General features: G+C 37.1%; 2 long non-coding RNA genes across 2 annotated transcripts; both read left to right on the top strand.

Moving 5' to 3' along the window:
- Positions 1-6,464: 6,464 nt before the first annotated feature.
- LOC138629732 (uncharacterized) lies at positions 6,465-10,231 on the top strand. Its single transcript, XR_011311576.1, has 5 exons — positions 6,465-6,608; positions 6,695-7,009; positions 7,109-7,199; positions 9,602-9,671; positions 9,773-10,231. It is a non-coding gene; the product is annotated as an uncharacterized lncRNA (long non-coding RNA).
- An 895-nt stretch (positions 10,232-11,126) lies between these two features.
- LOC138629769 (uncharacterized) lies at positions 11,127-12,521 on the top strand. Its single transcript, XR_011311578.1, has 3 exons — positions 11,127-11,570; positions 11,657-11,971; positions 12,071-12,521. It is a non-coding gene; the product is annotated as an uncharacterized lncRNA (long non-coding RNA).
- The last annotated feature ends 1,400 nt before the right edge of the window (positions 12,522-13,921 follow it).

Genomic DNA, 13,921 nt, shown 5'->3' with positions numbered 1-13,921 from the left:
AATATTTACTGTATTATTGATAGGGACACTTTGTAATAACACAGTTCTCAAAAGCTATATATATATATATATTTTTTTTTTAATTAATTTTTTTTTTTTTTTAATTGAGTTTCTTTTAAATTGGGTGAACATTTTAAATGTTTTTGTTCTTTATTCATCTCCAAAAAAAAAAGTATAGCAGTTCTGGAGTATTTTCTATAAATTTCACATTTCACAAAAAAAAATATTATTTCAAGGAAAAGATCATGTTTATTCTTAATAAAACTACAGTAATTTTTTCAGTGCATCTTACTGCCATGTTGAAATTATTTTTTTGATTTTTAAAAAAAAAAAAATAAATGTCATCAATAAACTGACCTTCATTGGGTTATTGACCAGATATTGAGATCATTATGATATTGGACTTCATAAAACAAAATGAAATGCCTTGTAACAAGCAAAAATAGAAAAGGCTCCATCAGACATCTCAGATCCATGATAAATGCAGATATTCAAAATGGTTCCATTGGAAACCTTAACTGCATGAATATATTTTCTATAAAGCACTTAATCTGTATTATTGACAAAAACAGCATTTAAATAAGCCGTAGCCATGAAAAAAAAAATCAAGAAATACTCTTGGTATGGACAGTTCAGTAGAAGGTTTATATGAAAAGATTAGGGTTACAAAAGAGAACCTTCACAATTATCAATAACCATGTTAAAGCATGAAAAGAAAGGTTTGACACAGGAAACAGACAGCCGTTCTTTATTGTCATGGTTACCATAATGACCACATGGAAAAGTCATGGAACAGTCATGGTTGAAAAAAACACTGCCTATCTGTTTGAATCAAAAAAACAACACCAGTTTCCATTATCAACACCCACTTTCTTCTGATTGTCCAATTTCCAACCCACAAGCACATGATTAGATCAACGGGGTGAATGCTCTGCCTGTGATTGGTTGTAAATTGTGGGAGGGTTGAAGTATGTATAAGAACAATGTACTGTTGCATGCAGTATGGATACGTCCTGAACTTTGCATACATGTAACATGAACAAAAGTGCCAAAAGGATCAGAGTTCTGTTTTTAGTTTTTAGTTAAGTCCCTTTATGCTTCATATTAATTTTGTGTGATATCCTGTTTCAGCTTTGAATAGGCTGTCTCACCATCGATCTGCGAGGCAATTCGAGTTGTCTCTTTCTTGAAGCGTCCTTCAATCAGATCCCATAGTACATGCATAGAAGTCCTCCATAGAAAGACCTTTTTACCTCATTTATTGAAAGATGAACAAGGCTCCTATGATTTCAGCATTTCAGGATTACACAGCACCATTGGTGTGCATGCTCCACCGAGGAGTAATTAAAGAGTGATTAAGAAGGACAGTCTGAGGTATTGAATGCAGCGGCACACTGAATTTTGAATAGAAAGTAGAGGATGAAGGATTTCTCTCCACTGCAAGTCATCAATTATATATAACTTCATCCCCTTCAGGTAGATCTACCTATTTCAATGAATGCTGTAATTATTTGACACCCCGGGGCTTTTTGTAATGGTGTGTGTGCATGTTCTTGTGTTTGCACTTGTACTGATGCTGAATAACAAGCAGTGAAAAACATCTACAAATATGTCATGCTTTTTGTTAGTTTTATGTTTTTTAGATGACCTTGTTGACCTCTGTTGATGGATATTGTGTATTTTTCCATATTGTCTCACTTATTCACTGACCTTTGTTTGCCTCCTGGTTTTGCTGACATGCAGGAAGCTGTGTGAAAGGGGAAGAAAATATTTATTTTCTTTGTGCTCCCAGTGGACTTCCAGGGGACTGCCAGTGGGCGGGGCCAAACTAAAGTTCATCTGTAAGACAACATAACAATGCAACACAGACAAACTATATTTTGGTGAGCTGACTAAGTCGATGACACCTTCTTGGCAAATGGTTGGCAACCAACCCTGTCTATAGAAATTGTTTATGTATAAAACATTTTTAAGAAAGGTATTTGCCAGGACACATGATGTTAACACTTAAAAGAGTTTTCATGGTTTTACTCATCATAGTTTTAGTACAGGCTTTGGGGAGAACTGGAAATTGAAATTTTATCTTTTGTGATTGCTCGAAGAGACGTGTCACGTTTCGATTACCTGAGTACCGGTTGGGTGGAGGTGAAGAGGATGCATTTGAAAATTAATCAAAACTATTTGGGGGTTTGGAGTTAGAAAGAAGTGAGCCTACCAGGCCTCTTTTGGCTGCTCCCCATCTCAGCCAGTGACTCAAGGCTCGAGAACCTTTGATGCTACACTGCAATCTCTGGCAAAACTGTGAGTGGTCATCTTATTTTGGGTAATTTATGGTAAAGCCAGGCTTTGACAAGAAGAATGCATGAAATAAATGAAACAACATTGTTTTTATACTGTGCACCATGAATTTACCACTGTAAGAGTGCAAAGCTAAATCAGAGTACTCGTTTATCATCTTTGCAAAGCATTCACTGTGAGCATATTCTATTCTTTTCCCTACAAACACCTAGTTTTGTTTGGGCCTTCCACAGCTCATAACTAAGCTAAAGAAAAGATCATTTGACTTGAAGCATGAAAAACAGAGGTTTTAAAAGTTTTTATTTAAACTAAGATGAATTAAAATCAACTGTTAAGGCCCGATACACCATCTTCAGTGTTACAGGCCCTTTTCTTCCTGATTTATTTTTCCTTCTTACAACAAATAAAACAAACATACAAGGTATATATATATGTAAAAAAAAAAAAAAAATTATAGAAAAAAATGCAAACACAATGTGACCAAGAGTAGCTTGACTGATATGCAAAGGTGATCATCGACTGTGCCATACACACTCACACACACCGCCACACACTAATACAGATATGTGTGAAAACATTTACATCAGATTTCATCATGTTCTGCGAGCAGCTGGGAGAAGATGAGCTCTTACAAACTGTTTAATTTCCTCTCCTGCTCATACATCCAACAAACAATACTCATTCGCTCTTTCCAAGCCACTACTGTAAAATTTGGGCTGTTCAGCCACTGATTTAAATTCATGCACTGTGCATGTAGATATGAGCTGGCAGTGTTCAGAGCAGAGAACAGAGGTATTTGCTCCTCTGATGTCTCTCTGTGTTCTGCCGGGGGCTTTCAAAGAGGCATCTCAAATATTCACAAGCATCCATCAATGCCTGAAAGGGTCAGCGACTAGCCACACCACTACGAATCCCACACACGCCAATCCCCCACACACACAAACACACACAAACACACCATACACATTCAATTAGTTTCTTTCTTGTTCCTGGAGTTTTCTTTAATCATGGTTTTTCTATCATCTCTTTCTCCGAGGCCTGCAAGAAGGAAAGTGTGAGTCTGGATTCAGAGGCAGCAGTATGCGTCCTTATGTGTGTGCTGGCCAATGTGTGTGCAAAAACCAGGTCCCTATAATGTCAATCATTACATTTCAGGGGAAAGACTATATTATTACGTCACATTTTGAATAACGGTTGGGTCTCGGAAAATGCATGTAACGTAAAGTCATTATAATGTCCTTTGGGGTGATGGAAACGTTGGAGTGGAGGCGTGTATATGCGTATGTGTGAAACTGTGTACAATGGGTTGTGGCTTCCTGTAGCAGGGGCATGTGGGTGGGTGCGCTGTGCCCTGCAGAAACAGTTAATATGATCATGCTTAAGGACTCCTGTTTCACTTTAATACACACAAGATTGCTCCAGGAGAGAAAAGGAGGGATGATGGCTGTAATAAAAACAGCTAATCAGAGCTAATCTGCAAAGACAGACAGTTTGGGGAGGTTTTTCTCTCCTTAATGGAAACAAATGAGATGACACTAAAAGTGAAAAGAATTGTTCTCTTTTTCTGCTTGTTAGCTGCATGGGCCTCTTCTCACTCTGGTGAATATGGCTAACGGCGCCTGCTGGCTGCCATTACCAAAGACCTCATTCATTAACTTATTTTGAAAATTAAAAAAGGCCCCAGCGTGTGCACACATGTACAAACACATGTTAGCACACAGAGCAATAATAGACACATATACTACTGCACACAGAATGGGAGGGGGGCATGCATGTAAACAAGCTTCATCAGACATTTAACATCTACAAAGCACCAATGCGCCTTCACTCAAGTGCACAAACACACACACAAATAAGTGATAAACACACATTTAAAATGAGCTTCTCTCATCTGTCAAATACAAATTGAAGAAACTCCTTTTTCTCTTTGAACGCTTGGCAGTTCCTGTCCTCCACAGACCTTTTGTCAACTTAAAGCCTTTAAATAGATCTACAGCCCGTCATCAAATTCTACTCCATCAGCTCTGCTTTAAGAAAAGCAGGAAAGGAGAAAATGGAGGGAATGACAGCCAAGAAGCTTGTGTTATGATAACATGTTATATTGCAGCACACGATTTACAGTGTATCTTAATTGTGCGAGTCAGATACCAAAAAATACTTTCTGGTACTTAAATTAAGTCAGTGGATGAAAAGAAGACTGCAGGGAGAACAAGTTAGTGACAATTTAGAGAACAGAGGAAATCAATTGACATTTTATCAGGTAAAAATAGTATTAAACACTTAAGCAGTCCAATAAAACAAGGTTTCAATCAAATCTCGCTTCACTGTGGGTCATAATAATGAAAAATAATCCTCATCATCGTCATCATCATTGGTCATCTGGTCATTTTTGAGGTTGTAGTCTGTACTGCTGTTGAATGGTATTGTGTGACACTGAGAGGTATTTGTATTGAACTTCGGGCATGAGCACAGGTGACAGACGCTGGAATTACTCATCAAAATGTAACACACTTGTAAAGTATTTTTGTCAGTGTCTGAAACCTGTAAAAAGCATAAGCTTCCTGTGTTTTTCATCACTTGATATTTCTCTGTGTGTGTGTGCGTGCCTGCGGGTGCGCGGGTCCAGCGATAGGAAATGAGAGACCTTTTGTATAATGGTAGAGATCTTGTGTCTGCGGGTGGTGAACATATACTTACATGTGAGTCATTTTTTAGTCTGCCTGCTCTTACTCAGATCACACAGTGTTTTCTTACTTTATGAATCCTTGACCGGCTGAGACCGGACATTTCAAGCGAATTAATTGATTTGTCAAAATGTTTTGCTTGATTGAGTTTATATCTATCTAATACTGTCTTCTCTCGGTGTTTTTATGAATATCCTTTTCAGTTTTCAGCTTTTTTTTTTTATTAAACCTTTCTTTTCCTCATTTTCAAGCTGCAGTGGAGGAAGGTGTTGCACAGCAAAGTTACAGCAAAACCCCAAAAGAATGCTACTCTGCTGGACATCGGCTGCTCCTTTATTTTTATTTCATCTGTCTTTGGTTCTTAGTGGTCATCTCTTTGCTTCTTCCAGCACCAGGCACATTAGCAAAAACTGATGCAAGACTGATAAGGTGATTGATAGATTAGTGATTCTTTCGTGGCTGTATGTGTGAATAGTTGTATTTCTGTGTTGTTCCTTGGATGAACTGATGTGGGGTCCACTGTGTACCCCCCACTTTGCCCAGTGTCAGCTGGGACAGGCCCCAGCCCCACCCTAAACCTCTGCACAATAGTCCTCAGTGTTTCAGTTGGCGTTAGTTACTGGACTACTTGCCCAGTTTCAGTTGGTGCAGTGGACCACTTCCTTTTCCTTGCACCTCCTCTACAATTTACTTGTACGAGCTGATGGTGAAGCTCTGCTCTGTCTGTCTCAAGGTTGTCATATTTCCCTTAAACCAATCGGCCGTGCTCTCCATTCAACTATTAATTATGTGTCATGCCCTTTCAGGTACAGTGCAGATTTTTACGTGATGCATGTTTTTCTCTGGGTTTAACAATATTCCACATTTTATACTGACATTTTGTATTGTTTTCTTCAATGTTAGGGTATCCTTTTGATGACCACATGAATAAGATGGTGTCCAGTGGAGAACCAGTGGTGTTCATTTGCAACATATCACAGACAAATGCAGGGCAACTCAACTGGAGCAAAGACAGATGTGTTTTTTTCCACCATGTACCACCCACTTTGCCCAGTTTCATTTGGGACAGCCCCCACCGCACACACACAGACTAACACACACACACACACACACACACACACACACACACACACACACACACACACACACACACACACACACACACACACACACACACACACACACACACACACACACACACACACACACACACACACATTATTACACAACCACACACACACACACATTATTACACAACCACACCCACAATAATATGCAATAAAGAAAATTGGAATCACATCTGCCTCTGCATTCTGATCGATGCACCACTTTCAACCCTTCATTACAATGGGAAAAATTTTGTAATTTCTTTCTTTTCATGAAGGAGCGTGCTTGAATTGCCAGTATTCGATGTTGAACTTAATAGCTGTATGTGTATTTTCAACGTTACACAAAAGTTGTGAAACTGTAACCACTTCCTTTTTTCTGTACCTCCTGCGCAAAAACATGAATAACTGAAGGTGAAGTTTCAGTCCATCTTTTTCTGTCTGATGCTCATGATGTTCAGCCTAAACCAACAAGCTCTGCTCCTTATTCAACCATTACTGATGTGGCAAGTCTTTGCAGGTACAGAGCAGATTTGTGTTTGAGCCTTTGATGCTTTTATCCAGCAATGATTTCTTTTGATTTGATTTTTTTCCTTCAAACTTTAGAGACTGCAAGAAAAGACTACAACAATGAGATGGTGTCGAGTGGAGAAAAAGTCGTGTTGATTTGCAACATATCCGAGAAAGATACAACACAAATCAACTGGAGCAAAGGCAGATATGTTTTGGCATTTCACATCAAGATGAATCGGACTTATTCTAATTTCTCCTCTGACAGAGTGAGAATAGACCTCGACTTACCGACAAAGCTCATTATCATTAGTGCTCAACCTGACGATGCAGGACTTTATATATGTAATCTAACTGGAGTGGGCATGAACAGTATTGGCTGGAACTTAACCGTGTCTGAGAACCCCAAAGGTAGGTAGAGCAAACAGCAGGGTAATCATTCAGGCATTCAACATTTTAAAGTTCCAATTGCATGCTGCTTACATGTAATTCAGTACTGATTTCATGCAGAAATCATTCCATCGGAGGATTTTGTATACGCACTCCCACTTGCAATTGGATTGCTTCTATGTGGCATCATGTCAGCTGTCTGCCTCTGCAGGTGAGTGATTCCTTTTAGCACCAGATTTGCAAATCAATGTCACATTTTTCTGTACTGGTTTCGTTATAAAGCTCAGTCACATTGTGATATTGTCTTTGTCTGTCAGTTTACCCCCAAATATGAAAAAAATTATCCTTTCCACAGAGAGTGCAGTTATTTTTTTGTCCTGGTTTTAAAAGATTTGTGAATTTTTCCCCAGTAAAAGGAATTGAAGTTGTGGTGCAGACAGCCCCGATTAAAAGCTGATCAAATCTATATAATAACCAAGTTAGGTCTTGAAATATCAACTCAGTACAGTAGATAGTTTGTGGCTCTGAACCAAATTGTCATAGATTTCAATATATTCCCATGATCATGTTTGAATGTCTTTAAAGCTCAATGTAGCAAAAGCAGCCACTGTTTGCAAGTTGCAATTACAACATATAACATGTTATAGACAATTCAATAGTGCAAATAAAGTTAAGTCATAGAGTCGGTAAACTGACTCAGGAGAGTTCATTAAATAGCAATATCGAAGTTATATTAACTGACATTAGTGACCATAAGCTGCTGGTCATACCAGACCAAGTATAGCTGCAAAATCCCTGAATGTATTGAACTGTGTGGTTGTGTTTTACTGCTGAATGTGTTATTGCAGCTAAAGGATTAAATCAAAAGCTCAAGAACACAAACTACGAACCATGTGGTACTATAAAATAGAATAAATTGTCAACCTTTTGCAGAAAAGTTGTCCCCTGAACACAGTTAGCAGACCTTTTCAGCAGTTTTCACAGGCACCATCTCTGCAGCTTCCCTGTGGCTGTAGTCAAAACCTCCACTGCTTAGAAAAGACTTAGTTGTGTTGAATATATTTAAAATACTGTGTGCACCATAAACAAAGTCCGGATGTGATTCAACCCCTTCTGGCTCCATTTAGACCTTAAAATGTCCTCTGCCTGTGTTTTGACATATTTTTGTACACGATGCAAAGCTGGGAAGAAATTAATGCACACAAAGATCAAGTGCTAAAAAAGGTTCAGGCCATCACTGAGGTAACTTATTTCTGTGTTTTGGGAAACCTAGGAGGAGTTTATATCCCTCAACTACAAACTCACACAAGCTGGTTATCCAACAGTTTGATTCCAGGATATTTAGACTCAATATACTTAAACATAGACACTTTTAAGCAAACAAAATCTAAATGAAATAGAACAAGCTTTGAGTATAGCAGCAGTGGCTATATGTTACTTTACATCACGAATATGTTGACCCCATTCTTTATAATATCACACTTCAGCAATACAATGCATTGTCCAAATACTGTAAAATAAAGATCAGAGATGGAAACATTTGTTTGATCAAAAAAGATAATCAAAGAATAAGTCAATGGCATTAGAAATCTGAAATAGTATTTGATACCACATGGCATTTTTCTTTCTGTGCTGAAGACACATTTCTATGAACGCTTAGAATTTGTAAGCTATTTGGGTTTGATATCCAGCCCTTTAAATCCTCTGTAATTCTCCACAACAATTTGAAAAAACATTTTGATGTTAATCTGGTAAATACAATTTACACACAAAATATTTCAATATTAAAAAATAATATAATTGAAAGACGAAATGGAAGTCAAAACATTTCGGAGGCCATATTTGTGACACTGGTACCCTTTACCTAGAATGCTGCCTGCGTACAGTACATGGCGATGAAGTGCATAAGCTACAGAATGGCAACCATATTAATATAACTGTCGTGCCAAGTTAATGCAAACAGAATTCCTGTCAGTAATTTGTTAATGCAAAGGGTTTAGACAAACTACTGCTTCACTCAATGTTTTACCAGCACAGAATTTACTGTCATGTCAGAAGAGAATGCTGGTAGGTGCATTTCCATTACAACACATGATACAGGAGTCAGTAACTGCTCTTACACTGACAGTAAATATGCGGGTAATTGTGTAAATTCTCTTCGATAAGGCACATCATTGTTCTTTGGTTAATTTGAAATAATCTCATAGTTTGTGCTGGGTGCAATTCTGAATATGTTTTGATATTGCCTTCTGAAGTTGCCTCTGCTTTGTAAATTAATTGCAACTAATTTTGACTTTCATTATTGGCAAAATCTCACACTAGAAGAACTAAAATAAAAAATAATTCTCATGTTCTGGCTTGAAAAAGAGCATAGATGCTGCTGAATTTTCTGTTAAATGACTGATGGATTAAAGAATCATTAATTTCAAAAAGCATTTTAAGTCTTGTCACCGTATGCATTTTAAATTTTATTTGTATATATATATATATATTTTTTTTTAATTTTATTTTATTTTTACTTTCACTTACACTGAGCTTCATATATAATAAAGAACCATGGAAGACCTGAAAAGTGCCAAGAAGGGGGGTGTCATTATTGCTTTATCTCGGCAGAAAATGTGGAACCAAGACACCGAATCAGGATCCAGTCCAGGACCAGTCCCACCCTCAGTCAGGACCAGAGGTCAGAAGAACTTTGGCATCTTTAAGACTATTGCATTTCCCTGCCTTTATTTTCTGCCTTTACGCTTACATTGATTTTTTTTTTTATTTCTTCCTTTACAGGTGGTTCTCGCTCAACCACAAAGCGGCACGGCTCATAGGACAAATAAAACACACAGGAGTCAGTACATAGAGAGGCTGAATTCAATCTATGGTCAATAATGAGCTGACAGGCTACACAAATAACAACTAAACATAGACATGGACCAGAGAAAGAGAAAATTAGACAGATATTTTGTTTTTCAGTTTCATGTTCTTCAAGGAAAGGCAACCAGAGAGAGGACAACTGGGCGACTGATACCTGTGTTTTATACTTGATCACGTACCACAACTGTCTTCATGTTAGGATATTACCTCTAACTTATCTTTAATATTTATGGCACTCTGAGTATTGTAATATGTTCTCATGTACATTGTGTTTTTAATTGCAGCAGTTGAATGCTTTCTTATATGTTTTACACTGTGAGCTCACCAAAGCAATTCATGTTTGTTTAATGGAAATAAAGTCAACTCAAATTAAGCTATCAGATTTTAACTTGGGGTCTGTGTCCCATTTGTTTCAAACTACAGTTGAGTATTTCATTTCAATTATTATAGTGGAGGACATCTGCTTGCATACGTTGCTCTGCTGCTTTCTTCAGTTCAAATATCTTTGCTGCCAAATGAGTATAAAATTAGATTGTTAATTTAATTAAAAATCCTCAGTGTTTCAGTTGGAGTTAGTTACTGGATTACACCCGTGGATTCATGTTAAGGAACCCCAGCAGAGAGGTAGGCCACTTTGTAAATGTAAACAGGCTTGATTTTTGCAGCAATGTTGAGTGCCTTGTGATCAAAACAGTGAGCGATGCTAAAATACATAACTCCTCTGCAACACTTCAGAGTTGCAACACCTGGTTGTTGTGATAAACAATCAAGTGGAAGCTTGCTCAGCAGCAGAGTTGCATCATGTGTGCAAAGTTTTTCTGCAGCAGAACAGAACAGAGGGTGCATTTCATATTTCAGTTCATTAAATTATTATAACTTACAATAATTTGCACATTTTATTTTCCGAAAGTATCAAACATAGTATAAACATTATCATTTGAATTTAATAACTTTATATTGGATCTTCACATGAGTTCAGTTTATGTTCAATGATTTTTTTTTTTTTTTTCCGAAATGCGGTGGACCACTTCCTTTTCCTTGCACTTCCTCTACAATTTACTGGTACGAGCTGATGGTGAAGCTCTGCTCTGTCTGGCTCAGGGTTGTCACGCCCCCCACCCCAAACCTCTACACAAGATAGCAGGTATAGAGAGGAGAGTCGTTAGGCAGGACAGAGTCACCAGAGTCTCACTGCAAATATCTTACATTATCGCACACACTCACACTTATCGCACACACAATTATACACTCTTATTCACACACACACCATAAAGTGTGCAACATCATGAGCCGCTGTGACGTCCAAATCTTGGTTCACAGTATGTCTGTAAAGTTTGTGAGCTCAATGCAGAAGTGGTTTTCCTGCATTTGAAAACTGCTCATTTGCATTTTAGTGTATGAAATGAGAGACTAAATGAACAGGGAAAAATGTTTGTAATATATTTCTTTTCATGAAGGTGCGTGCTTGAATTGCCAGTATTCGATGTTGAACTTAATAGCTGTATGTATAGTTTCAACGTTACTTATTTTTGTCTTCCACAAAAGTTGTGAAACTGTAACCACTTCCTTTTTTCTGTACCTCCTGCACAAAAACATGAATAACTGAAGGTGAAGTTTCAGTCCATCTTTTTCTGTCTGATGCTCATGATGTTCAGCCTAAACCAACAAGCTCTGCTCCTTATTCAACCATTACTGATGTGGCAAGTCTTTGCAGGTACAGAGCAGATTTGTGTTTGAGCCTTTGATGCTTTTATCCAGCAATGATTTCTTTTGATTTGATTTTTTTCCTTCAAACTTTAGAGACTGGAAGAAAAGACTACAACAATGAGATGGTGTCCAGTGGAGAAAAAGTCGTGTTAATTTGCAACATATCCGAGAAAGCTACAACGCAAATCAACTGGAGCAAAGGCAGATATGTTTTGGCATTTCACATCAAGATGAATCGGACTTATTCTAATTTCTCCTCTGACAGAGTGAGAATAGACCTCGACTTACCGACAAAGCTCATTATCATTAGTGCTCAACCTGACGATGCAGGACTTTATATATGTAATCTAACTGGAATGGGCATGAACAGTATTGGCTGGAACTTAACCGTGTCTGAGAACCCCAAAGGTAGGTAGAGCAAACAGCAGGGTAATCATTCAGGCATTCAACATTTTAAAGTTCCAATTGCATGCTGCTTACATGTAATTCAGTACTGATTTCATACAGAAATCATTCCATCGGAGGATTTTGCATACGCACTCCCACTTGCAATTGGATTGCTTCTATGTGGCATCATGTCAGCTGTCTGCCTCTGCAGGTGAGTGATTCCTTTTTCTCATCATTGTTAAGACTTCCTACACGCTGGTGGTTTGAATTGGTTGCATTGTGAAACATTTAATTCATTAAAGGCATATTTCAAACAATAATTTGTTATAGTTTAATCCTCCTGGTAATTACAAAAAATATATATATTTGTATTGCATCATGAGAGTTTTAAACTATGTCTGTGGGATTACAGAAGCACATAAACATATTTAACAACAGACGTTTTTATTTAAATAAAATCAACAACCATAAAGTGTCCCAGCGAACCACGTCAGTGAGTGAACGTACACAAAACTGTTTGACCCAAATAAATAAAACATAATTAATGACAATAATTTTACTTCCTGGCTTTGACATGTCAAGAATTCAGTCGTGAAAAGGCTGGCACAATGACATGTAAGATGTTTTTTGTTTTACTAAGATCATTTTCAAGTTGTAACAGGAAAGTTTTATTATTTTTGGTCAAATTGAGGTATTTTCTCTTCTCCAGAATACATCCCCTTACTTTTGATGCATTAAGTGCATTTGGCTGAATACTTCTTACTATGACTTTGGTAGGATTTGCAGACAACTTTGGACCAGGACCCCAAACAAGGACCCGTACAAGAGCAGGACCCTGAGCTATGCCCAGTATCATGTTCAGTTGGGAGGAGAGGTTAGCAATATTTTCTAATTCCTGCTCAACTGTTTTGTTTTTCATTCTTTTTCCATTTTCTTTGACTTAAAGTAATTGAATTTCCTCTTTCAAGCCATATAGGTGTTCCCTTCACAATCACAAAGTTGTGAACAAACAACAAGCTGAATGAGAGGTTCAGTTCAATCTGTGGCTGCTACTGAGTTTACAGGCATGAAGTTGAAACAAAATTGGAAAATAATAGTATTGTCGAATTTACTGTTTTAATTCTTGTTATGGAAAAATGGCAGTGCCTTTGAAACCTCATGTCAGCTTACTGTACCTACATGAATTTGTTGCATTGACATTCAAGAATTTTTGTTGTTGTTGTTGTTGTTGTTAAAAGTACAAGTTATTGGATGTTGGATTTTTTTTTCTCCCTTTGTGCACGCAAAACATCTCTGCAAATATTTGATTTCCCAGCAGATGGAAAGAAAGATTAAAATGTTTAATGTCATACTGTAATTCAAGATTTGTTGCTATGCAAATATTAAAACATCAGGTGCATGACTTCAAATTGTTCAGAACTTTTTTCTTTTCTGCTTTTCTTTGCAGGAATTTTGTCTGAACAAGTTTAACAAGTGTAACTCCCCAAAGGAAAAGTAATATGTTCCTGTGTCGTTGTTAAAATCATCTTATTCCTCACTGACTGAATGTGCACTCTGTCTCTCTTTTTTTTTTCAATGGATTTGTCATGAAATGGTAATATATCAGTTCCTTTGCAGAAAACTTTAAACAAACTTTGTACCAACATTTAGTCTGACATATTTGGTTCTTTGGAAGTTTGGAGACTTGCAGTAGAATTGAAAACTTGATTTTATTTTTTGTTTGGTTTGAACACAAAAAATATATATTTCTCTGCTCTATCTAATAAAAATAAATCCATTTGCCTTTTTTTTTTATAAAGTGAAGGCTAATCTGCATGTCTTGCATTTAAGGCTTTTTTGGTTAAAATTTGTGTTTCCCATCTGGTTTTACTTAATTCTTATAATTTGTTTGGCTAAAATGGGTGAAGAATTTCCTCTTACTATAAAAACTGCTAAGTGTTAATTAAGCAGCATAATCGTGCATAAACAAAC

Source organism: Brachyistius frenatus, unplaced genomic scaffold, assembly GCF_029030835.1.
Source record: "Brachyistius frenatus isolate BFR_SWC_R1_liver_20210118 unplaced genomic scaffold, ASM2903083v1 Contig_120, whole genome shotgun sequence".
Classification (NCBI taxonomy): Eukaryota; Metazoa; Chordata; class Actinopteri; family Embiotocidae; genus Brachyistius; species Brachyistius frenatus.
This window is presented reverse-complemented; position numbering and strand designations above follow the sequence as displayed.